At 35.5% G+C, this 27,297-nt stretch overlaps 1 pseudogene; it reads right to left on the reverse strand.

Moving 5' to 3' along the window:
- Positions 1-7,316: 7,316 nt before the first annotated feature.
- Positions 7,317-8,892, reverse strand: LOC129085243 (cytochrome b5 type B-like; annotated as a pseudogene).
- Positions 8,893-27,297: the final 18,405 nt, after the last annotated feature.

Raw genomic sequence — 27,297 nt, forward strand, 5'->3', positions numbered from 1 at the left:
TCAAGAAGACACAAGAGGATATGAAGAATACCATTTCTGAATTGAAGAACACAGTAGAAGGGATCCAAAGCAGGCTGGATGAAGCCAAGGATCGAATCAGTGAGATGGAGGACAAGGTAGAAAAAAGCTCCCAGAAAGAACAAGAAATGGAAAAACGGCTCAAAAAGAATGAAGAAGCATTTAGGGAAATGCAGGACAACCTGAAACGCAATAATATCCGTATAATAGGGATACCAGGAGGAGAAGAAGAGGAGCAAGGAATAGAGAATCTCCTCGAAAAAGTAATGATGGAAAATTTCCCTAATTTGAGGAGAGAAAGGCTCTCATGGATCCAGGAGGCACAGAGGACCCCACTCAAGAGGGACCCAAGGAGGTCCACTCCAAGACACATCATCATTAAAATGGCAAATGTCAAAGACAAAGAGAGAATCCTCAAGGCAGCAAGGGAGAAGGAGAAAGTAACATACAAGGGGGCCCCGATACGCCTAGGAGCTGACTTCTCAACAGAAACACTACAAGCCAGAAGGGAATGGCAACAAATATTCCAAGCCATGAAAAGCAAGGGCCTACAGCCAAGGCTCCTCTACCCAGCTAGGCTCTCCATTAAAATAGAAGGAGAAATACGGAGTTTCCCAGACAAAAGAAAGCTAAAAGAATACATCTCTACCAAACCAGCACTCCAAGATATGCTAAGGGGACTGGTTTAAGCAGATGAAGGAAAAGAATGAGACAGAGAGGAACACAAGTACAAAGAGAAAAGATGAGTAAGTTTCTATCAGTAATATCTCTCAATGTGAATGGACTAAATGCCCCAATCAAAAGGCATAGGGTAGCTGAATGGATAAGAAAACATGACCCACACCTATGCTGCCTGCAAGAGACCCACCTCAGAGCAAAAGACCTACACAGATTGAAAGTAAAGGGATGGAAAACAATATTCCAAGCAAATGGACATGAGAAAAAGGCTGGCGTTGCCATACTTGTATCAGACAAAGTAGATTTCAAAGCAAAGGCCATAAAGAGAGACCCAGAGGGGAACTTCATCATAGTTAAAGGAAGAATCTATCAAGAAGACATCAACATTGTAAACTTATATGCTCCCAATATAGGAGCCCCCAAGTTTATAAGGAAATTGTTGGATGACTTCAAAAAAGATATAGACAGCAACACACTGATAGTAGGGGATTTCAACACCCCACTGTCAAAAATGGACAGATCTTCCAAACAAAGCATTAATAAACATATCGTGGCGCTGAATGACACACTGAATCAAAGAGACTTAACTGACATATATAGAACCTTACATCCCAAAGAAGAAAAATACACATTCTTTTCAAATGCTCATGGCAGTTTTTCAAAGATAGACCACATGATAGGACACAAAGCAAGCCTCAGCAAATTCAGGAAAATTGAAATAATACCAAACTTTTTCTCAGACCACAAGGCCTTGAAACTCCAAATCAACCTCAAAGAGAAACTTCAAAAACTTGCAAACTCATGGAGATTGAAAAGTAGACTATTAAACAATGAATCGGTCAATAATGAGATAAGAGAAGAAATCAAAAAATTTCTGGAAACAAATGAAAATGAACAGACAGCTGTCCAAAACCTATGGGACACAGCAAAGGCGGTCCTGAGAGGGAAGTTCATAGCAATACAGGCTTACCTAAAAAAGATAGAAACATTTCAAATAAAAGACCTAACACTACAACTTCAGGAACTGGAGAAACAACAACAAATAAATCCCAGAGCAAGTAGAAGGAAGGAAATAGTCAAGATTAGGGCAGCACTGAATGACATAGAGACAAAAAGAACAATTCAGAGGATCAACCAATCCAGAAGCTGGTTCGTTGAAAAGATTAATAAAATTGACAAGCCTTTAAGCAGACTCATCAAGAAAAAAAGGGAGAGGACCCAAATTAATAATATCAGAAACGAAAGAGGAAAAATAACAACTGATATCACGGAAATACAAATGATCATCAGAAACTATTATGAACAATTATATGCCAAGAAATTTGAAAATCTTGATGAAATGGACAAATTTTTAGAAAAGTATAATCTTCCAACACTGAAGGAGGAAGAAACAGAAAGCTTGAACAGACCGATAACAGCTGGGGAAATTGAAGCAGTCATCAAGAAACTCCCAGCACACAAAAGCCCAAGGCCGGACGGTTTCACAGGAGAATTTTACAAACATTTAAGGAAGAGCTAACCCCTGTCCTTCTCAGACTATTCCAAAAAATCCAAGAGGAGGGAAGACTCCCAGACTCCTTCTATGAGGCCAGCATCACCCTGATCCCAAAACCAGATAAAGACCCTACAAAGAAAGAAAACTACAGGCCAATTTCGCTGATGAACATAGATGCTAAAATCCTCAACAAAATATTGGCAAACCGCATCCAGCAATACATTCAAAAGATTATCCACCATGATCAAGTGGGATTCATCCCAGGGATGCAGGGATGGTTCAATATACGCAAATCAGTAAATGTGATACATCACATAAATAAAAGAAAAGACAAAAATCACATGATCATCTCGATAGATGCAGAAAAAGCATTTGACAAGGTGTAGCACCCATTTATGATCAAAACACTCAGCAAAATGGGAATAAATGGGGCACTCCTCAACGTAATAAAGGCCATATATGAAAAACCTACAGCCAATATCATACTCAACGGGCAAAAACTGAAAGCTTTCCCATTAAGATCGGGAACACGACAAGGATGTCCGCTCTCACCGCTTCTTTTCAACATCGTATTGGAAGTCCTAGCCACAGCGGTCAGACAAGAGAAAGAGATAAAAGGCATCCAAATAGGAAAGGAGGAAGGAAAGCTATCATTGTTTGCAGATGACATGAGAGTGTACATAGAGAACCCTGTAGACTCTACCAAAAAACTCCTCCACCTAATAAGTGAATTTGGCAAAACAGCAGGATACAAAATCAACATTCAGAAATCAAAGGTGTTTTTGTACACCAGCAATGCAATAGAAGAAGAAGAAATCATAAAAAAATATACCATTTGATATAGCACGAAAAAAGATAAAGTACCTAGGGATAAATTTAACCAAAGACACAAAAGACCTGTATGCAGAAAACTATACAACATTGAAAAAAGAAATTAAGGAAGACACAAATAAATGGAAGCATATACTGTGCTCATGGATTGGAAGAATTAATATCCTCAAAATGTCCATACTACCCAAAGCAATTTATAGATTCAATGCAATCCCTATTAGGATACCAATGACGTATTTCACAGAAATAGAACAGACATTTCAAAAATTTATATGGAACCATAAACGACCCCAAATAGCCGCAGCAATTTTGAGAAAGAAACACAAAGTAGGAGGGATCACAATACCGGACATCAAACTCTACTACAAAGCCACCATACTCAAAACAATCTGGTACTGGCACAAGAGCAGACCCATAGACCAGTGGAACAGAATAGAAAGCCCAGAAATAAGCTCAGGTCTCTATGGGCATCTAATATTTGACAAAGGGGGCAGAAGCATAAAATGGAGCAATAACAGCCTCCTCAACAAATGGTGTTGGGAGAGCTGGACGGCTACATGCAAAAAATTGAAATTGGATCATCAGCTGACACCATACACAAAAATAAACTCAAGATGGATAAAAGACTTAAATATAAGTTGCAACACCATCAAAGTCCTCGAGGAGAACATTGGCAGGAAACTCTCAGATATCCCACGCAGCAATTTTTTCACTGATATGTCTCCTAAAGCAAGGGACATAAAGGAAAGAATAAACAAGTGGGACCTCATCAAAATAAGAAGCTTCTGCACGGCAAAAGAAAACATCAGCAAAATGAAAAGGGAGCCAACCGTATGGGAAAATATATTTGCTAATGATACATCAGATAGAGGTTTGATCTCCAAGATATATAAAGAACTCACTCAACTCTACTCCAAGAAGAAAAACGATCCAATCAAAAAATGGGCAAAGGACCTGGGCAGGTGCTTTTCCAAGGAGGAGATACAGAGGGCCCAGAGGCATTTGAAAGGATGCTCAGCATCACTAGCCATCAGAGAAATGCACATCAAAACCACCATGAGGTACCACCTGACACCGGTCAGAATGGCCATCATAAACAGATCCACAAACAACAGGTGCTGGCGAGGCTGTGGAGAAAAGGGAACTCTAGTCCACTGTTGGTGGGAATGCAGACTGGTGCAGCCACTATGGAAAGCAGTGTGGAATTTCCTCAGAAAGCTGAAAATGGAACTGCCTTTTGATCCAGCGATTCCCCTGCTGGGACTATACCCTGAGAACACCAACACGCCAATATAAAAGAATCTATGCACCCCAATGTTCATAGCAGCACAATTTACAATAGCCAAGTCTTGGAAGCAACCTAAATGCCCATCAGTAGATGAGTGGATCAAAAAATGATGGTACATATACACAATGGAATACTACGCAGCAGAAAGAAAAAAAGAAGTACTAAACTTTGCGACAGCATGGATGGAACTGGAGAGCATCATGCTAAGCGAAATAAGCCAGGGGGCGAAAGACAAATACCATATGATCTCACCTATAAGCGGAACCTAACCAACAATGCAAAGAAGCAAGGAAAATATGACCAGCAACACTGAAAGGAAAAGAAATCAACAGAGACAAGAGGGAAGGGGGGGGCAGGGAAAGAGAAGGGAAGGGGAAAGTCAAGGGACATATAGCAAGGACTCATGGACAAAACCAAAGGGGAAGAGCTGAGGGAGGGAAGGTGGGAGGGGGCAAGGGAAAGAGGTGGGGGGGAGGCAGAGACAAATGTATTTTAAAAGTAAATAAATTTTAAAAAAATTCCTATAAAGGAGTGCTATTTTGCTCTTTCTCTCTGTGTGCACCAGAATTTAGACTGCATCAAGTATACAGAAAAATAGTCAAAAAGGATCTTCCAGACTTAGAGATGTTTATTAATTCAAGACAGAGGAGAAGTAAAGGCTGAAAGTAAATAAACACCCTTTAGAATAAGAACCATGTATAATTCACCCTGCAGTTAATTTTGTCATAAATCTAGACAACAAAGAAAGGAAAAATCTTATATATTTTTTTTTAGAAAAATTGTGAAAATCTTTAATCCTGTCTCAGGTTCAGTCCATGCTGTTTTGTTCCTAAATCTGATGACACTCTTCTTGGCCACACATTCATCTTCTTGGCTCATAATTCAATGTTGTAAACATTTTTGCTTTCAGGTATCACACATGTACTTCCTCAAAGTTCATTTTAACTACAGCTTTTATCAATGATTAGCTCGAGGCAAATGAGAGCAGCTGCAAACACTTGAGTACTTACATTCCTGCCGTTGCATTGACACTCTACATGTGCATTACCATACTTAACTCTCCCAGCAACTATATGAGTTAGTTTATTATCTTTTTATTATTTCCAGTTTATAAGTGAGGAAATAAAGACTTAAGGTTCCTGCCTAAAGCTACGGGTTGGAATGAAATGCAAGTCTGACTTTAAAGTCACTGTTATTAACCCTTATATTGTGCCCCTTCTTCCAAGCAAATCTGCCACCTACAGTGGGAAATGCTTTTCCTCTTAGCTTTTATGATGGTGGTATACTTTTGTGTGTTTCTCTCTACTGTGAACTGATCATTCTATTTCCTATGACTTTTCTACATTACTATTCTAACTGCAGTACAATGAGGAAAGGGATTATATACCACCAATTTGGTCAGGAGGAAAAACTTACTGACTGGGGTAAAAGTTGAGGGTGCACTGCTAATTCCTATGTAGCACCATGATACTTACTAGAGACATAACTATTTCAGGTCCTCTTTGGTGGGAATCATAAGTTGAGCTTTTACCAGCCAGTAACACTTACCATAACCTAGTGCCACATCCTATTTGCACACGCCCTACGAAATCACAGTTAGTAATGGCAACTATAATTAGCTTAGGACTTTCTAAAAGAAAGAAAGAAAGAAAGAAAGAGAGAAAGAGAGAAAGAGAGAAAGAGAGAGAGAGAGAGAAGAGAGAGAGAGAGAGAGAGAGAGAGAGAGAGAAAGAGAGAAAGAGAGAAAGAGAGAAAGAGAGAAAGAAAGAAAGAAAGAAAGAAAGAAAGAAAGAAAGAAAGAAAGAAAGAAAGAAAAGAAAGAAAAGAGAACTAGCAGTTTTTTATTCTTAATGGAAATTCAACACAACCACAAATAGGAGCCATGAGGTAAAATACAGATGAAATGGAAAACATTCTCTTGTCATGAGCTCCCCTTTTCAAATGCCACTTGACTATGGGAAGTTATTTTACTGAGACAAACAGAAGATCGAATAGTCTATCTTTGCTCTATTTGAAATCTTTTACTTTTGTTAAATCAGGGAATAAAAAATTTCTAATCAATGAAAAAAAAAACAGCAGCAAAAATCCCTGGTAAATCTCTACAGACATAATTATAAATTTTTATGTTACTAGTAATGGTAGTTGAGGGATGGCTAGAAAAAAAAAAAAGAAATAAAGCTAGAAACTAGCACCAAACCAAAGTGAGGGATGAAGACTTTGGTGCTTTTACTAAACTCCTGTTCTATAAGTATTTATAGACTCCTGTTCTATAAGTATTTATAAACTCCTGTCTCTAAGTATTTTTCAAAAGAATGATTACTATGAATTCACCCCATCACTCCAATTCATCTCTCCCTTTCCCTGTTTCTCTCCACGTCAAGAAATAAAAGGGAAGCATCATTCTGTCCAGTGCCATATGGTGGACTTAGTGGGTAACAAGAGCTAGTTGCTACCCTAGCTCAGGAGGGAGGGCATGATCACATGGTTCTTTCTAGTTCTAACAACTATAAGCTAGAAACAAGATCAGTTGGCAGCTGTGCTTTAAGTTATAGTTGTACAACTTTGTAAATTAAACCCCCTATGACAAACAATAAAATTAAGTTAGAATTTAGAAATGATATTTACTTCAAAGAAAAAAGGGGGAAAAAGTTTCAAAACCAGAGTGTGCTACAGTATTAAGAATGTCTAATGTGCATTCAAAGTATCAGAAAGTAGGCATTTTTACAAAAGGGCAATGTCACTAGGACATATGGTTTGCAATTATTAACAGAAAATATTGTAATATAAAGGTGCTTGTGAAAACCAGCAAAGAGAGGAAGGACACATTCCTTTCCTTGGCTAGGACACAGAACAACGAGCAGGCGCTTTGACAGTAAGGCTTTGAGAAAGAAGGGTACCGGCCCCAGGTCTGAGGTGGATGTATGGCCCACCGTCTGGCTGCAAGGGGGAAGAATACAATTGGCAAGATTTGAAAACAGGGCACCGCTTCAGCCTCCAAACTAGTCTCTAGTTTTCATTCCCAAATGGGTATGGTTTCCAGATTTCAACAAGGCCTCCTCCAGAGGACTGGCTTTCCGATGTCTAGCAGTAACTCAGGAAACCTAAAGAATAGCGCCTATGATGGGGAAAATTCAACGTGACCAACAACTCTTTTTTGAAGGGTCCTTGCATCCACTTTCAGGTTTTGGGTCACTGGATGCACATTACCAATCTAATCCTGCTTTAGCATTTCTCTGACATCAGAGGAGTGGCCCAGTCTTCCAAGTGTTCACTTGCATCTGCACCAGCTTGTTCCAGCAGAACCTCTTTTGCGCCAGGGTGCTCATTAAGGAAGCTGGTGATACCTTACATTTGCCCGCAAATCACCAGCCCTATCTCCTTGAAGGTGCAACGCTTCATTCCTGGCTCCAAACAGTAATAGGTGACAGGGGTCTCCAACTCTTGCCCTCTCCCATCACTGCCGCTTGGTTCCAAAGTTGCCGTAGGCCTGAGACACCTCTCCTCCAGTGCTATCCTGGTTTCTGTAGTTCTAGCTTAGGACTTAAATGACTCAAAAGCTTGCTGCTCCCACCTTACCTTATTTATTTCTAGAAACTGTTCCCATCCACAACACTTGCTTTCTAGGAAGGGAACATCTCACATTTCTCTTTTGTTTTCTCTTAATTCACCACAAAGTGTAGTAATGAACTCAAATAAAAATAAAGGAAATCCAGCTATGAACACATACTCTATTTTTGCAGCTAAAACTGCTTTCCACAGATTGCTCCTTTGAGCCAGAGATTTTAAAGTATTTATAAAAGGTAACTAACTAAGCTTTGCTATAATCTTATATATCTTACCAACTGCTCTAAAGCACCTTTTTACAAGGTTTTGAAGTCAAGGAGAGTTTTTAATCCCACTGAAAACCAAAGAAAAATTGGCTGCACTATCATGCCACTTATGGGCAGATGTGAAAAGTAAACATACCCTGAAGTGTACCTGGAATGTGTTTCGGTGATTATCTGAAGCCTTCCGAAGATTAAGAGACAGAGCCTATTTTCTAGCCAAAGGAAGGTCAAAGAGTACCACTCTACCCTGTGCCCCTCTTGTCTTTATTTCACAAGTTTAAAAAGATGTTTCACAGAGAAGAGTTGGATAAAGATATGCTGTAACTGATTCAAAATTCTCTGCAGGTATCGGAGAATGATGAAAAGTTCAAATTCAGGTTGAAATCACTCTGCTTAGACACTTTGTCAAGTTCTTGGCTTGGGTTTCATTCAATTAGTCTTAGCAGAGAGATTTAGTGCTGCTTCTATGGGAAGCCTGCCGCTCCTTGTGCTGGTGCAGTTGTAGACCTAGACAGGAATGGGTTACGCGAAGGTGGACTGCTTCCTGGCGCAAGTAGAGAGAATGAAAAGGAGACCTTACTCCTGTGCACTTTCCTCACATTTCTTATCTGATTCCATTGAAAGCTTAGATATCTGTACAGCGTTTTTAAACACAATGGCCTTCATTTCACACTTACTAAGCAGCTAGTGCAGAAGCTAAATAATAGACGGGCAATAAGTTCTTACTCTCAGGGAATTGCTACATACTTACGCATACTTTCTTCCAAAGTAATCTAAAATGAAATGTTCCCAGTAACAAATAAATTAGACTGATATTATGTTGAGCAGCTTTATGGCTTATTGGTCATTCTTTTGGTGATATTTCTGATCATTTCAAATAGCCACACAAAATGAGTTTTCAAAATAAGAAATAGCAGTGAACATTAAGGTAATGGGTTCAAAAATCAGAAGCCAGAGTTATATATCAAAAAGGGTAATTTCCAACTGATTTAAACCTCCACAATTACTGAAAGAATGTTCTTGAAGAAATTATCCCAATATCAAAAGTTACTAATCAATTGTGCAAATATTTGTTCCCAGGGGTGATTAAAATCTCATACAAATGCTTAATGCAGATACACAACGGACAAATTGAAGCTGTCTGGAAATAGAAAATTTTAAAAATTAAATTGAGATATTTCAAATGACCTAGCTAAGAAAAAAGCTTTATTAAAAATAGAAATGTCAAATAATACAGTATTGTTTACATATTAACCATGAAAAACTCATTATTTATTTGTAATTTTTTTTGAGAAAATACCAGAAGTAGAGGTATAGTGTGTCATATTTTGCTAGTCAGTACTATGGAAAAAACTAAATGAACAACTAAATTCTCTTATATTTAATCATATATTATGTTTGGTACTTTCACTTGAATATGGATTTAAACTCAGAGAACTCACAATATGGTAAAATAATTGATATACTAGCATTTCAGAGCTCCTAATAATTCATAACTGAGTTTGGATGAAGTTTATGTTTATATAAAGAAAATTGTATTAAACAAATTAAAATCATAAATGAGATTATAATGGAATGCATAATATCCTAAATGCATTGTATTTAAGTATTTTATAATTATATTTACCTACAAGTAATTTATCATGTGTTCATCCTTATAAATGCATTATCTCATGGAATTCTCATGACCTAGGAGTAGTACCCAGTTGACAGTATCCCCATTTTGTGTAAAGTACAGCATAGGTAATATAGTCAATAATATTATAATAACTGTGTATAATGTCAGATGGATATCAGATTTATCCAGATGATCACTTATTAAGTTATACAATGTCTAATCACTGGGGCATATACCTGAAATTAATATAATATTGTGCATCAACTATAATTGAAAAATTAAAAATGATTAATAGTATGCCCATTTCATAAATGAAGAAACAGAGGTGTAAAAAGACTAAATTCCTTCAGGCCATTGAGTTAGTAGATAGTGGAATCTGAATGGAGAGTGTTAGAATCCAAACCCCTAGCTTGCACCAAACCCCTTGCGGGTGCACTCAGGAAAGCACTCAGGAAAGCAGGCCCTGGTGGCATGGGAATGTGGATGATAGAGTAGACTAGAAATAGGGACTCTTTGGTTGCTTTCCTCGTTACTATAGGAGCTATTAGAGCACCTGCCCAACCTGCTTTCAGTGTGAAGAGGAGGCCTTTCCAATAAAAACATTTATTCATTTATTGAACACTCACTCTATTCCAGATATGGCTCTCAATGTTTGAGATTCATCAATGAACAAAACGGGTAAAGGTATATATCTAGTTGCGGGAAGCAGACAATAAACTATTGTAACAACCGATCAGTATTTTTATGTATCAATTTAGAAGCTGACGGGGGAAAATGGAAGGTGAAGGGCATAAAGGAGTGTGTGTCATACGGTGGGCTTTATTTTCCATATGATAAGGTTAGGACATTTTAAGCTTCTGTTTGACAAAATGCTTAAAGGAAATATAAAGTTAGCATCCAGAGATATCCGGCAAGAGAAACGCCAGTGCAAGGGCATTGCTGTTAGTTCACGAAGCACAAAGGAAGCAAGTGTGGCGTGGGTGAGCCGGCGGGCGGGGCCGGGAGAGGAGTAGGAAGCAATGCCAGTGATCCTAAGCTAGCAGGTCTGCTTCTTGTAGGTGGAGGCACAGATTTTGGCTTCTTCTCTAAGCAAACTGAGGAGACATTGGAGAATTTTGAGCACAGGGGGATCTGATTTTTACAGATTGCTGTGAATGCTGGGTTTCAAAGAGATGATAGTGAGCAAGGCAAGAACAGTTGCATAAAACCAGGTGAGCAGTAATGGTGGCTGGGACCACTGTGGTAGCAGGGGCAGGAATGAGAAGTAGCCAAGCTCTGCATTAATTTCAAAAGTAGAATCAAAGGATCTCATAGTAATAGGATGTAGATTGTAAGAGAGAAAAAAAAAAATCCCAAAGGGAAACAAACAAGCAGCATTAAAAAGGAAGAAAATTCTGACATATGCTGCATCATGGGTGAACATTATGCTACATGAAATAAGCCAGTAACAAAAAGACAAAAACTTTATTATGATTCCAATTATCTGAGGCACCTACAGTAGTCAGATTCACATAGACAGAGAGACAGATGGTGGTTGCCATGGCAGGAGAGGAAACAGGGAAATGGTGCCTCAGATACAGAGTTTCAGTTTTGCAAGATGAAAAGAGCTCTGGAGACCGATTGCACAAGAGGGTGAATGAACTTAACACTACTAAATTGTACACTTAAAAATGGCTAAGATAATAGATTTTATGAGAGGTGTATTTTACCACAATTGAGTTGTGTTTTTTTGTTTTTTTTTTTTAATATTTAGGAAGCAAACTCTAAGTCAAAGATGACTCCAAGTATTTTGGCCTGAGCAAATGAAAGGATAGAGTTGCTAACCTTAGATTAAAACCTAACCCAAGTGTCAGTTCTCATCCCTCTGAGACATCCTCAGGAAAACCGACCACAGTTCTCTGCAGTCCAAGGAATGTTGGTTCTCCATTAAAGTCATAGTATTCCTACTTATAGCGAAAGTCTCCTCTGAGAGATTTTAACTATTCTCTATACTCTTTCTGGTAGTTCCTCCTCAGTGCTATTGTCTTCTGCATACAAACAGTGAGTAAATATATGATCCTATCTTAACCACACTAGTTTAATATCAGCATAAAATCACATAATACTTAGTTCTGAGAAATGCATAACAGCAACCACTGTGCTTTGTTTGTACCTTTTGATTGCTTATTAACACCATGGGCCATTAGCTTATATGCTAAACGATTGATTATAACACCCGCTTTTTTTACACTGCATCTCAATTTCTGCACATTGGAGTGACCCTCGACAACTTTTAGGAGAAAATCCCTTTAATATTACTACTTCCAACAACCAAACATTTTGTCAAGTATCTAGCATTTTGCTATTGCTTTCTCCCTATTTCTCCACTGGTTTTTGCCCATTTGGGCCATGGGGCCTTGATATCACCCTTGAATACCATTCCTGCTTTCTTTTCCTGTGTGAATCACCATTGCATGAGCTATATGTGTATGTGTAAGCTCTCCTGGCTATTTCTCTGGAGAAAACTATTTCTACTTGTCTGGGACCATCTCCTTTGGCTAAAAGGAATATATGTGTATGGGGTGGGGGGAGAGTGGAAGTGGGCGTTGCTCTGACCCAAGGTAATCCAAAATGACCTGTCAATAAAAGCCTTTATTTCAATTAGTCACATTAATGGGGCTTTTTACCTCCAGTGTTTCTTTAAGAGATATTTGTTAATTCCTAAGAACAATGTCAATTAAAGTGACAGTTGTATCATCTGTTGGATTGACTCATACACCCTTGATTCCTGCCTTCTCCTACTGTGACTTCTCATCTTGCTGCAGAGCCTAGGAAACCAAAATCCATATTTTTCAGAATCCTATGAAATCAGGGTTCTAAATATAAATTAGTTCCATCAATTATATATAATCAAATAAGATTTAGAAGGTAGAAGTTCAAATGAAGTGATCTTTTTGTCTCTTTTGATGGTTTTATAAAAAGACAGTTCCAATGGAGGCAATCTTTTTTAAAAAAATTTTGTCTTCCTGATTTCTGAATCACAGCTATGAATATGTTTTTGAACTTGATATTGATGGAGTGGCTGCAGAAGTTGCAGATATGTTTCCATGGCTCATCATTTGAGATTTTTTTTGAGAATCATCCTAAGAGCCCATTGTTCTAGCTATGCCCAATATCCTCTAATAATTTTTAAATATAAAACTGGCTGGATTAAACCACTGCTTTCCTAAAATGGAGCAGTTTCTATTTCCCCAACTGAACACTGAGTAATGCATGTGTGCAAAGAGACGTGTTCAAGGTTATTCAATGCAGTTGTTGGTAATGGTAAAAAGCTGAATATCAGTAAACAGAGACTGGTTAAGTAGATATCATTACAGCTTTACAGAGAAATAGGGGATTTTTTTTAGGTATAAATATGACATAATCTCCAAGTTAGTCAGGGTCTGTCCGGAGAAAGTCCAGCCATTGTTAATATAAGGAGAACAGTTTACATAACATTGATGTAACCTGGCAGCCAAAGAGAGTGGACTGGAATGCACACGCATGAACAGTGATGACTTCACTGTACTGTCAGTGGGGATGGCAGATGCCATTGAGTGAGCATGTGTACTGTGTGGCCTTTGCATTCAAAATGACACTGAGTAAAGAAATGAATCTGCATCATATTTTGCATTAAGCTTGAACATTCCTCCAAAGAAACTATTCAGATGATTCAGAAGGCCACAGTTATGGGAAACTGGCGATTGGCAGCTTCATCACAACAATGTGTCTACTCGTTCATCATGTTTTGTGAAGAGTTTTTTGGTGAAACATCAAATCATGCAGGTGACTCAACGCCCCTGTAGCCCAGATTTGGCACCCTGTGAATATTGGTTTTTCCAAAAACTAAAATCATCTTTGAAAAGGAAGAGATTTCAAACCATTGATGAGATTCAGAAAAATATGATGGGGCAGCAAATGGCAATGAGAACTGTGTGAGGTCTCAAGGTGCCTATTTTGAAGGAGACAGAAGTGTCATTGTCCTATGTACAATGTGTCTTGTATCTTGCATGTTCTTCAATAAATATCTCTATTTTTCATATTAGATGACTGGATACCTTCTGGACAAACCTCACATATTTTAAATAAAAGAAACAAGATACAGTGTAGGTATATACAGTATGCTGCAATTTTTGAATACAGATATAAAAAAAGATACAGCTGTGGAAGAATATATAAGTATGTAAGAAACTGATTACATTGTTTCCTTCTGGGGAAAAAACCTAGATGACTAAACAGAGAATAGGATACAGAATTTTGACCATGGTTTTCTTTGTAGCTTCTGAATTTTGAATAATATTATTATAATTAAATGTATGACATCCACACCCATCCTTTATCTTATCATCCTGACTTGTGAATATCTTTTCTCCAATATTTTCTGCTCAGTTCATGTCTTTTCTTGCCCTTCCTTTGCCATCTCTATCCTGTAGTTTTGAGTAATTTTTCAGGTCAATGTTTAGGGAGGATTTGAGGAGCATTGCCTCAACACAGTAATAAGAACCAAATTTCTAATTCCTAGGACTTAGGGGAAAGATCTGAGAAAGAGAAGGTGAATGTTTTATGAAAGTTGCTCCACTGAATTTAATTATAATGCAGAAAGAGATCCTGGGAGAAAAAACTGGCTGATCATTGTTTTATTGCATGGAAAACTGAACCCTGTCTGAGGACTTAAGAACTACTACTCATTCTGTTTCCAGTTCTTATTTTGTGGACAAGTATATTGACCCACCATGACCACACTTACTTTCCCTACAGAGATGTTGCCTTGTTCTATTTCACAGTTAGAATTGATGATCCTGAGTTTTAACAAAGGGCTAACATGATATGTAATATTTAGCTCAAAAGTTTCAAGCTTAAAAAACAAAATGAAATAACAGTTTAATGTTTCATACAGATTTTGTGTCCTCCAAACAGTGGTCCATGCTTTTAAGGATAGAAATCAATAGAGCCACAAGCCTAATCATAACATTCTAATTATATACTCAGTTGAAAACTGGTAAGAGCATGTATAGTAGTGGAATCAATGGTGACTGTGGCTAGGTAAACCACTTAGACAATGTCATTGGTGTACAGTGAACACAAAGACATCATGTGTGTAGGTATAATAAGAGTAATCAATATAAAGTGCCATTAGATTTAATCTCCTAATTTTAGTACAGTCATGCTGGTAACAACAACAATGATAATGTAGCTAACATTATTATATGCTAGACACAGTTCTATTTTATTTATTCTACCACCCCAATACCTTTGCAACACATATCATCTGTATATATGTGGAATTAAGATTTAGAGATGCTAAATTAATTTCCTAGTGTTGCAAAGCCAGCTAGTAGGTGGCTGCCTAAACTTTGCTGCATGGCTAAGTTTGAACTCTTAATGCCTATTTTACACTATTGGTGTCTGTATAGCAGCAATATTTGTTTTGCTTTGATTTACATGATTTATTCCCTATGGTAGAGTGAGTGTGTCATAGTGGATTTGGGATGCCCTTTCATTCTTCAGGCCATCGTACAGGGAACCAATGGATAGAGTCCATTTACATGGAGATGTTTTTCGCAGAGTGAAAATGTTTGTACCCCCACCCCTTGGCAGGTAAAAAGCCAAGTTATATAAAAATTCACCATAAATATACTATTTTTATACCTGGGACTTCGATCATAAATCATATCCATCTGGAAGAAGAAAAGGACTATACAGAGTAGAGACACTGTTCACTCCCTCTCTGGTGAGGCACATGCCAGCCCATTTGCTGGAACAGTGCTGCTATTTGGTATATTGTCTGAGGATGAAAGATACAATCCAGGGCCAGCATTCTTGGCAGGAGTGTATCAGATGGAAAGTTCCTGGGCTTCTGGATATTTTGCAATTCCAACTGAGATAGAAAGAATATGGTTATTTTCTTCCATTTCCCTTCATGGGTGATGTAAGTCTTCACCTACTTAAAATACAGTTTACATATAGGATGCTTTCACTGCCTTTTAAGATTCTGGAAACTCCCACATATGGCAACTGTAAAACTTGGCTAAGGGAGTTCTCCACCCCCTCCCTTCTCCCCCATACACAGACACACACAGCCAACAGAGCTCTCAGAAATCAACTGGATGAAAGTTTGCCTTGAATAGTACTTATTTTGTACTAACAACTAACTCAGAAGTCATCAGAAAATATAGCAACTTTCATCAGAAACATTTGCCAGAATGTAAAGCCGAGCCTCGAGGACATGGCATCTCAAAAGGCAGTGACCCTATGACTGGCATTTTGCTTTCTTATGTTTGTTTCCCAGAACTGCACATTGGAAAAAGCAGCAGGAGGCATATCTAGTAAAATTCTGCCAACAGGCTTCAAGTTCTAGGCCTTTGCTTGACTTCATGGATGCATGTTTCTGGGGTACAGGCTTCTGCATGTTTAGGTCCCTTAATATTAAACTGATACATCATGTTCTTGCTTACTTCCTTTTGAGGGCTGCTTTGATAATCAGCATAGAATATGGAAGGAAAAAGAAATAAACAACAGAGATTTGTTTCAGATCCCCATCCCCAGATATAAAAATCTTTGGATGCTCAAGTCCCTCATATGAAATGACATAGTATTTGCATATAGCCTATGAATATCTTCCCATATACTTTAAATCATCTCTAAGTTATGGAAATTCTATGTAAATGGATGTTATACTATATTGTTCAGGGAATAATATTGAGGAAGTCTGTATATGTTTGGTGCAGAACAAACATCATAGTTCTAAATACATAGTATACATCAGCAACAATGTAAAAATATGTTTTCGTATTTTTTAACATAATTGGTTGAATCCATTGATACAGAACCCACAGATACAGAGGACTGGCTGCACTAATTATTTCTCCACTCAGAGCTCAGATGAGCATAGCCCTGGGCCCTTGTACACAAGGAAATAAAATATTCCTTCCACAGGATTCCATCTCTCCCCTAAACCCCAAAATAGTTAATACTAATTACACTTAGTATTAGTAATAGTTAATACTAATTAATGTACACTAATTTACATCCAATTCAAATAATTTTGTATTTTAAAGAAAACTCTCATGATATTCACTATTGGCTTTTTTTTTTTTTTTTTTTTTGCACCTTTCAGTTCTTTAAGAAGGTACAAGAAAAAGCACCTAGAATGATAGAAGATGGGAAAATTGGTAAATGTCACTCTTAGTGTGTAGCCAAACTGATCTTCTCAATGTGAATTATGCCGTGTTCTTTCTTTCTAGAAAATGTGACAAGCTGTTCCTAGGGATCTGAACAGACACATACACGACAGGTCTCACAAAACAACTTAACTTATATCTGTGATATAATTCTAATATATTTTAAAAGTGAAACATATAGGAAAGTCTTCAGTGGTCATTAATATGCCTAAAACCTTTTTAAATGAAAAATCTAGCCTTATTAAGTTACAAACATTAGTATTGTACTACTGGCTGTGTTTTCTCTTGAGTTAAGCTCCTACGCTCATTTTATGAGGAAAAACTGATGAACAGATGTGAAGGAAATGAATGGTCTAACACTTTGTATAGTTAACTGTTAAGTATAAAACCCCTGAAAAACATTAGCTCTTGTTAGGTATAAGATTCAAGTTCAAGCTTTTAGGGGCTAGAATTGCTCACTGTAGGTAGAAAACTCTTTCCTACAAAATATTCATTTTAGCCTATCTAGTTCATACACCTCTTCTTAATACTACCTAAAGGAGTAAATCCTAGATTTTCAAAAAGGCCAAAAAAAAAATCTTAAGCCAACAATTACCAGTTCTATCCATTGTAATTGTCTCCCTTGTAATTCAGTGTGTATAGTTTACTGAAATCAAAAACAAATATCATAAATGTCATGTACATAACTCTGTGTGTGTGTGTGTGTGTGTGTGTGTGTATGTATGTATGTATATATTTACTTACAATCATATCACATTTCGGAGTAACAATTATCCCCTCAGTTACCATACCAGTGTGGTTAACACATCTCTCACATATCTCATAACCTACTTGACCTTCACATAAAATATCTGAAGCCAGTAAGAATTTCTCACTAGCCTAGACCAATGTGGCTCAGTTGGTTGGGCATTGTCTTGCAAAACAAAAGGTTGCCAGTTCAATTCTCAGTCAGGGCACATGCCTGGGTTTCAGCCCCCAGTTGACCCCCAGTTGGGGTGCACACAAGAGGCAACCAGTCAATGTTTCTCTCTTACATCAATGTTTCTCTCCCTCTCTTTTTCCCTCTCTTCCCCTCTCTCTAAAAACAAATAAATGAAATCATTAAAAATATTTCTCACTAGAGAATGTAAAAATTTGAATGGAAATACAAGTAAGTGACAGGCTAATGAGAAATACATAAGACCACAATGCTTGAGTCTCCAGAGCAGGCCTAATTCCTCCCCTGCTTTCCACAACTTGTTCACATGTTCTGGACAAACCCTGCCATTCTGTCTATATATCTTGTGGTTTCTTAGGTTAGAGTCAGTTAGCTGCTTGCAGAAAGAAATCCTCAAAAATATATATGCATAAATGTACCACTATATTAAGTATAGTTGTCATTATAGAATAGTGGGGTTGTTTTTTAGGGGGAGGGCAGAGTTTGGCATATATGTACAGTCCTTCTTCATTAGAGAAGTTATGAAATGCTTAACTAGCAGTCAGCCATGAAAAAAAAAGATAATACTGTAGTCCTTAAGTTTTAAATAAATATTTTAATCTTTGAGTCTCAATTTCTTAGTTTGGAAAATGGGCATAAAAATTCCTATTTTTAAAGATTTATTATAAGGATTAAATATGATAAGACAATAAACTCTCCCTTTACGCTGAAGCCACTTATTTTGTCATTTCTTTTTCATTATTTACTATCCTGTGTGCTTTAATTTGGTCAATGTTACACACCACACTGAAATAATCGTCACTTTCTCATACCAGAAATGCTATTTAATTTGCTCAACGTTGACACTTCAAAAAGAATAGTTTAATTAAACTATATTCTGAAAGCTCTAACGATTTCATACCCTATAAGTCACCCAATCTTCATGGAATGCTGTTATTCCACCAATATAAACTCTATAGAATTGCTTGCCACAATTGCTCTGCATCTTGTGCAACAGTGAGAATTTTATTTTTTTAGAACACTCAGAATTTTAGTAAAAAGAGAAATATGTCTGGATTAACTACTACCAGAAAAAGTGCTCCACCAATACTTGGGGATATTCTGTGCCTATTTTCTGGGTGTCATATCCAAAGTCCCCACTATCTTCCCCAGCAATATTCCCTACCCGTTGGTCCCCTGTTAGCCCCAGAAATCATACAAAGCCAATGGAAATATGACTACTGACTTTAATATTTTAAGTATGTAGATGGATCCACCCACAATGTTTGCTTAACTTTGAAAATATTTTTTACCCTCTCCTAGGTGGTTGCCAAAAGACATTTCTGCCTGAAATCTTTGAGTCAGAGGCTCTATGTAGGCATGATTTATTCTGCTGTATAAATTCAGACATGTTAATTGATACTTTTCAGTCCATGACTCACCATGTCCTGTCAATTTATATGAATACTCTTTTGTCAGTCTGTGGATTGAAAGGAGTGATCAGTTTGTCAGCCATAATACTGGATAATTTTATTTTACTTTTTATTTTTATTCTTTTTCATATTGTGTTCTATCTATGATGAAGCACTAATTCTATCACGTCTAGCAAAAGAATAATGTCAACATTTCTCCTTAAGTTCTCACTCTCAGTTTCCTTCTTGCTTTATTTTTTACTGCCTTTTTAAAGTTAGTACAAATAGCTTCTTTTGTTTGTTTATTTTATTTAGGAAAAGCACAGATTAGTACTAGTAGAGGTAGGTCTTTGAGAAATGACAATAAAAGTTAACCAAGATTATTTACCTCAAGGAGAGTAATTGTAAAGATTACAATTAAATCAGAGAGGAGCTGGGAAATCATAAGGTATAAATGATCATAGAATCTAAAAAACACTAAAAGAATTAGAATAAATTCATTAGTTTTTCAAGAGAACTCTTCAAGGAAGAAGATATTTTTAATCCACATACATTATCCTCATTCTTGAACAAAAGTAATCTTAGAATAGAAATGGAAAATTTAGCAGGTAACTCCTTTTACTTCAAGTCTATATTTCACAGTCTTTCTTAGTTATTACTTGATTTTCTGAATTCATCTACATATTCAAGTCTCAGATCAGTACACAGCACAAAAGAGGTTCTCAATAAATATTTGACATTCCCAAAAATATTTGTCAATATAATAAAAAGAATAGAGCTTGTTCGTTTGGAAGAAAGGTGTAAAAAATGACCTCATCAATCATGTCATCACTTACGTGAAAATTCTAAGAATGAGAGACACTCAGTAAAATTCTTCCCATTACAGGAGACTAAAAGTGTATGAGTGGCCTACAGATTAAAATGGATTTTTAAAAGACATTTCAAGAGAGTAAACATAAAGGAGACATTGGCTCTTAAATGTTTGTATTAGTAAGCATTTATTTGCAAACTATTGTTTTCAAAGGACCATGTAAAAAGCTTGAAAGAACTGGTTGCTTCATTGTAAATAAAAACCTACCAGAGATGGCAAAACAAAATAAAAATAAAATGCAGCAAAAGCAAAAACCTGCATGAAATATTTCTATTTAAATATGCAAGGATAAAATTGGTAGACCTGGGATTAAAGAGGAATTTGGGGAGCACATATTGTCTTGTGTCAGCCTTTAAAGGGAGAAACCTTACAACCCCTTAGGCCTCCTACCTACAATTAAAATAGTTAGCTTGTACCATACTGAATATTTTACCCAAAAGAAAAAATATACTTTAGAAGTTTTAAATTTTAATGTGTAATTTTGTTATTTGTAGTAAAATTAGCATTTTGGAAATTATGTGGTTTGTAGACTAGATGGCAAGAAAGTAATTATATTGATATGATTACAAAATAAATAAATAAAAACAATTTTTAGTATAAGTGAAAAGTCATGGAAGAGCATTGTTAGAGTATAACTTTTTTAAAAGGTAAAATCAGGATTTTCATACAATGTGAAATGAACATATGTCAAGGATTTTATTCAGTTCATGAAAACAGTAAAATGTTATGAACAGGTCAAGAGCATTTGAGAAGCTACTCATACGTCCAAGTAAACATAGAACTATTAGGAAAAATATCTAGGTTAGAAATGAAACTGGTTTAGGTCTTACAAAGCAGCGAGCCACAATCTCTGGGACTGCCTCTTCCACAGGGAAGCAATGACTTGCATTTCCACCAGACAAACGCCTACAAGTCAACCTCAGCCCTACAGAGCAGTACAAGAACCCAGCCTTTAGCAAACCCAGCAAGCACAGACTTAAAGTACACTCAACAGTCACTTTTGCTTGTTTACAGGTCTTAGAGAAACTTTCTGACAGCATGAACACATTTTTATCAAGCCAGCCTCCCTCAATACAATATATTTAATAAGTTCAATGTTTAGTTTTTCAATATTGCTTCTAAACTTTATTTGTTGGAAGAGGGATGAAAAATACACAGAATTGGGAAATTATAGATGACCTGAATCCCTTTATTGTCTACAATTTTAAGATATAACTTTTATTTGAGTGAAATATTTAGGTGTCAGAAACACACACACAAAGCATAGAACAAAAAGTCAAAAACACAATCTCCTCTTAGTAGGGCACATAACTAAATAAGAATGAAATAAACACAGTACCAAGGAGTGACTCTGTCAGTCAACGATCCTCTTCATAACTGAAGACAACCACTTAGCATTTTCAGCAAGACATTCCTGGAGATGAACTCCAGCCTTTTCCTGTCTCCCCCATGTTCTCTCATGTAATCTTTAGCTCTTGTCCTTTTTGCTTCTGCTAAGTGTGTCATCTGTCTTCTCAAAAAGAAAGGTCCACAGAGAATTAGAATAATTGGGACTTTTAATACCAGCACCGGCATTGGGAAAAGCCCTTGGTACCATGAGAAGTTATGGATTCCCACAAGCCTAAGTTAAGTACTTTTGGACTGAGTGCATTCCTAGTACAATCAGTGCCTATCCATGTACAAGAGAAACTTAGCTCGCTTCACTCAGACACGGAGGTGAGGTGCCCTTTCAGGTAGAGAAGGACACTGGACATGATGGCCCTGTGATGCATCCAACATGAAAAACCTGACAAATAGATTTCATTCCTGGTAACTTTTCAAAAATTTTCAAATAATTTCTTCTAGCATGTACATACCTTTATGTTTTGTTTTATTATAAACAAAAACACATACTCATTTTAGAAAATGTAAAAATTACAGGTAATAGTCAGAAACTGTAATTGTATCACATGGAGACCACCACTGTTAAAAATTTGTTGAAAACATATTCATGCAATGTATGTATAAACATAACTGAGATCATACATACATATATATGCATGTGTTTCGGTTTGTGTACATGAATACATGTGTGAAATACATACATACATAATTACTAACACTTCTGTTTACCTAACAATAGAATAGAAATTTACTTCATCTTATTTAATACTCATCAATAACATAATGTTAATGTCTAGTTAGTATTTCAATCTATGATTCTAATTTGAATAACTTTAACAATCCTATAGTGTTAACATGTAGTTGGAGTCCTAACTGTGGCTATTGTAAAGACACTATAACAACCAAAGCAACTAACAGATGTCCCTAAAAATTAATGATTATTCTACTTAGGCATTGTTCATAGAATGGCTAAGTCAGATGTAAATCAGTTTTTAGGCAGTTAATACACATATATTGCCAAATTACCCTCCAAAAAAGTCTATAGCAATTTATATGCCCACAGAAAGTACATAAAGGATGGTATTTCCTACACATAATAAAATTTAATTAACTCCATTTTTCAGCTTTAATTTTTTGTACAAAACAATATTAAATATAAATGTAAAAAGTATAAATGACCAGAAAACCTATGAAAAAATACTCAGTATTTTTCCAGAGGTAAATTGTTTAGGCACATCAACTTTTTTTATTTGTAAAAGGCTTATTTATCATAACGATATAGATCTACTATCTGACATAAAAGCATCAAGTATTTCTCACAATTTATCATTTTCTCTTTAATTTATTTATTATAGAATTTTAAATTTTTATGTAATCAATATTATGTTTTTCTTTAACTTATTAAAGTGATAAATTATACCAATACAGACCCTTTTTTGATCATTCCTGCATATCCTGAAACCAATCTCATTTTGTTTATTTAGCTTTCCTTAACCACATTTGAATTAAATATTTTTAAATGTATAATAAAGTATAACACATGAACATGACGTGTACAACACTATGTGTATAGCCCAATGAATCTCCACAGATTGCATTAGCTTTGTATCCAGCACCTGAAGAAAGACGGCATTACCTACATGAGAGAAGTCCCTCCATGTTCCCTTCTAATACTTACTCTCATCATGAGAAATGAATACCCTGATTCTACGACTACAGTTTTGCCTACTTTCGTTAAGAGACAAAACATTCTATTCCTTCTACCAAGAAGAGTAAATTTTTTAAATGATTAAAGAAAAAATATAACATCAGTATTGGGTGATTACAATGTTAAAAAATTGAGTAATTGAAATGTTTTCATAAAGAAAACACCAGGCCCAAACAGGTTTAGAAAACAAATTATACCAAGTATTCAGGAACAGATAATTCAAATCTTAAACAAGCTTTTCCAGAAACTAGAAAAAGAAGAAAATGACTCGACCTATTTTATGAGACTAGCATAATACTGATACTCAAAATTAGAAAAGCAAAATACACAAAGGAAAATTACATGTTATTGACTTTAATGAACATAGTTTCAAAAATCCTAACTGAAGTATTCTAAAGCAAATCCAAGACTGTGAAATAAAATACATAATGATCAATTTAAATTTGTTTCAAGAATTTAATACTAGCTTGACATTATAAAATTTGATTAATTTAATTTTCATATTAGCATATTAGAGGAGAAAAACTTGGCAATCTCAACAGATGCAGGAAAAGGTGATATAATTCACTATCTATTCATGAGAGAAACTTTGAGTAAACTAGGAGTAAGGAAGAAAAGCTTTTTAATTTAAAAAGTATACTTGTAAAATTCCCACAGTAAATATTATAATAACAAAAATTTTTAAATGTCAAAGCACTTTCTTTACTATCAGGAATATATTAAGCATATCACCATTCTTTCCATGCTTATACTAGAAGCCTGGCCTGATTAATAGGAACAGAAGAAGAAATATAACTATAAAGATTACCAAAAAAGTTATTATTTTTGGAAGACATATGCAATAATATAATAACCCAAAAGAAATTTAAGAAAAAGTTTGAATTAAAAAAGAGGAATTAACAAGTTGCCAAGATATTAAATCAATGTTCATAATGCAATTACATTTTTTATCATTTAAAATTATTTATAAAATAGCACTTTTAAAAGATTCTACTTTAAAATAACAAAATAAAAATAATCTACAAAAACCAAGGATATCATATGCCTTAAAGTTTTAAATTTTTAAAACATTTTATTCTTATAATATTCAAGTATACATAAAAATAAAACATAATAAATTGATCACCTATATTTAGTCATGGTTCTCCAGTGAGAGAGAGATTGATTTATAATTCATTTTAAAGAATTGGTTCATGCAATTTTGCAGACTTGGAGAAACTACAATATGATGAGGAAGGCCAGAAGACGAGATTCATGGAAGAGTTGCAGTTTGAGACCAAAGGCAGTCTACTAGCCAAATTCCTTCTTGCTCAGGGAGGTACCTTTTGTTCTTTTAGGCTTTCAACTGACTGGATGAGGTCCACCCACACTAAGGATGGTAATCTGCTTTCTCAAAGTCCATCAATTTAAATGTTAATCTCATTAAAAAAAAAAAAAAAAAACACCTCCACAGAAACATGCAATATAATCTTTGACCAAATATCTCTGCACTATGACCCAGCCAAACTGACGCATAAAATCAGCCATGATTGTAGCCATCATCTAAATTTAACAACTGTTAATATTTTACCATATTTTCTTTACTTGAGTTTCTTTGTTTTGTGCAAAAATATTTTATAGTAAATTCACAGAAATCATGATATTTTACCCTATATACACTGAGCATGCATTTATAAAAATTAAGGATATCTGCTCCATAACCACACTAACAATGTTATTCCAAACAAAACTATCAATAATTCTATGTCAAAATTCAGTTTTCCCCAATTTCCCCAATTGTCTCAAAACAGTGTTTATGTTTGCTTTGTTCAAACCAAAATTTAAATTAAAATCACACATTAAATTCAGTTGTTTTATCTATTTGACCTCCTTTAATCTCTACAGTCTGCCACTCCATCTCATGTTCCTCATTGCAGAAATGAATAAGTACTTCCGTAGGATTTCCAACACTCAAAATTAGACTGAATCATGTGTTATTTTAACTTACTCTTTTACCTTCGCTTTCTGTAAAATGGAAGTTACATTTAAAGAAAAACCATTTACAGTAAATATTTTGGCAAAAATATCTCATAAGTGATGCTGTGAATTTCATTTTGAATCACATAATGATATTTATAATGTCAGCTTACAGAGTTAAGGTGGTGATAATTCCTTCCATTATAAAATTATTTTCACCATGTATCCAGCTAAAATATGTGGGCTGCCACTTTGGAAACACAAAATTTTGCAGTTCTCCATCAATATTTCATCTAATAGTGTTTGCATCCACTGATGATTTTTGCTGGAATCAATTAAATATTAGAGCCCTAAAATGGTGATTGTTCAACACTATCACTTCTTAGCTGATGTTTTTCTGTACAGAAGAGCTTACTCTCATCAGCTGGAGCTAAAAATGAGAAAGACTGAGCTGACGCTGATTTATTTCTACTTACCATTCTTAATAAAGAATTGATATATTTATTATATTAGCAATCTATGGTGATTTTTAAGTGAACTTTGTTAATTTGGGCTTTGTTGTTTATTTGCTATTGTTTTCAGATTATTGTTTTTATGGTATCTTTGCAAACTAATGGATTTCTATAAACCTATTATTTTGTCTATTACTTTCATACTCAAATTGAACCCCTCCATGGTTGCTCCCACATCCTCTTTGATGGAAACCCTTTGGTCTTGGAGAGCTTCCGTGTTTTCTGGTGTAAAAAAAAAAAAAAATGCCCTGTATACAATGCTCACCTCAAATTGAAATCAATCAATTTTCCAAAAATGTAGTTGTTTAGCAAGGAATGGTATTTAGAGACCAAAATCTGGCCATTTACAGTGCTCATTGATATTGAAGTGTCATTTCTCCTGGCCTTTTCAGTCTACAGACCTAAATGATCTACATACTTAAAATCATAGGTACATATTGTTATTTTAAATTTAAATTTGTTTTTATACTTCATTTGCTTTCCTTTTATATAAAAAATTGTTATTTTACTTATTTTTTAATTATCAATAAAATTACTTTTTTGCTTTATAGTCAACAAAATACATAAATTAATTTCAAAACTGGTAATATTACTATAAATAATAAAACTACTTTTTAAAGTTTAAAAATCCTAACACATTTTTTTGGTTTTAGACCAAATCCCACTAAGAGGTATAATAAAAGTTATTTTAACAACTATACCTTTATACAATACCCTTTGTTCCATCATTCTTCACATGATGTTTCTCAGTTCTCTAGTATAAGCAACAAATTATTGCCTTATAAACATTTTATATAACTTACTTTCCCTTTGTCCATCATTGAAAATCAAACATCCCACTTGAAATAATAACATTATGTTATGATTTTTATTTTTGCATTCTGAAATATGCTTAGGCTTCTGCTATTCAGTGTGTCAATTTCTAATTTTTACCTATGAGACAATTATCTTTTTTTTTTTTTTTTTTTTTTTTTTTTTATTAATTTATTTACTTTTTAAATACATTTGTCTCTGCCTTCCCCCCCCTTTCCCTTGCCCCCTCCCACCTTCCCTCCCTCAGCTCTTCCCCTTTGGTTTTGTCCATGAGTCCTTGCTATATGTTCCTTGACTTTCCCCTTCCCTTCCCTTTCCCTGCCCCCCCCCTTCCCTCTTGTCTCTGTTGATTTCTTTTCCTTTCAGTGTTGCTGGCCATATTTGCCTTGCTTCTTTGCATTGTTGGTTAGGTTCCGCTTATAGGTGAGATCATATGGTATTTGTCTTTCGCCCCCTGGCTCATTTCGCTTAGCATGATGCTCTCCAGTTCCATCCATGCTGTTGCGAAGTTTAGTCAATTATCTTATCCTACTTTTCTCCTTCACCCTTTCTTGTTTCTTTTCTTCATGTTATTTCTACATTACCAGATCAAATAATACAACATGTTATTATATACCCTTATTCCAATAATTATTTTAGAACATTAATTACATTCAAATTCAACACCAATTCTTTTGTCATAGTTTTCACAATTATCATTCTGGCAGATTCTTCAGTAATCTGCTCATAAACGTCATGTTCAAAATAGTTTTTCTCTAGTCTTGATTCTTGA

Source organism: Pteronotus mesoamericanus, unplaced genomic scaffold (assembly GCF_021234165.1).
Source record: "Pteronotus mesoamericanus isolate MK-2021 breed Mesoamerican mustached bat unplaced genomic scaffold, CSHL_Meso_final scaffold_232, whole genome shotgun sequence".
Taxonomy (NCBI): Eukaryota; Metazoa; Chordata; class Mammalia; order Chiroptera; family Mormoopidae; genus Pteronotus; species Pteronotus mesoamericanus.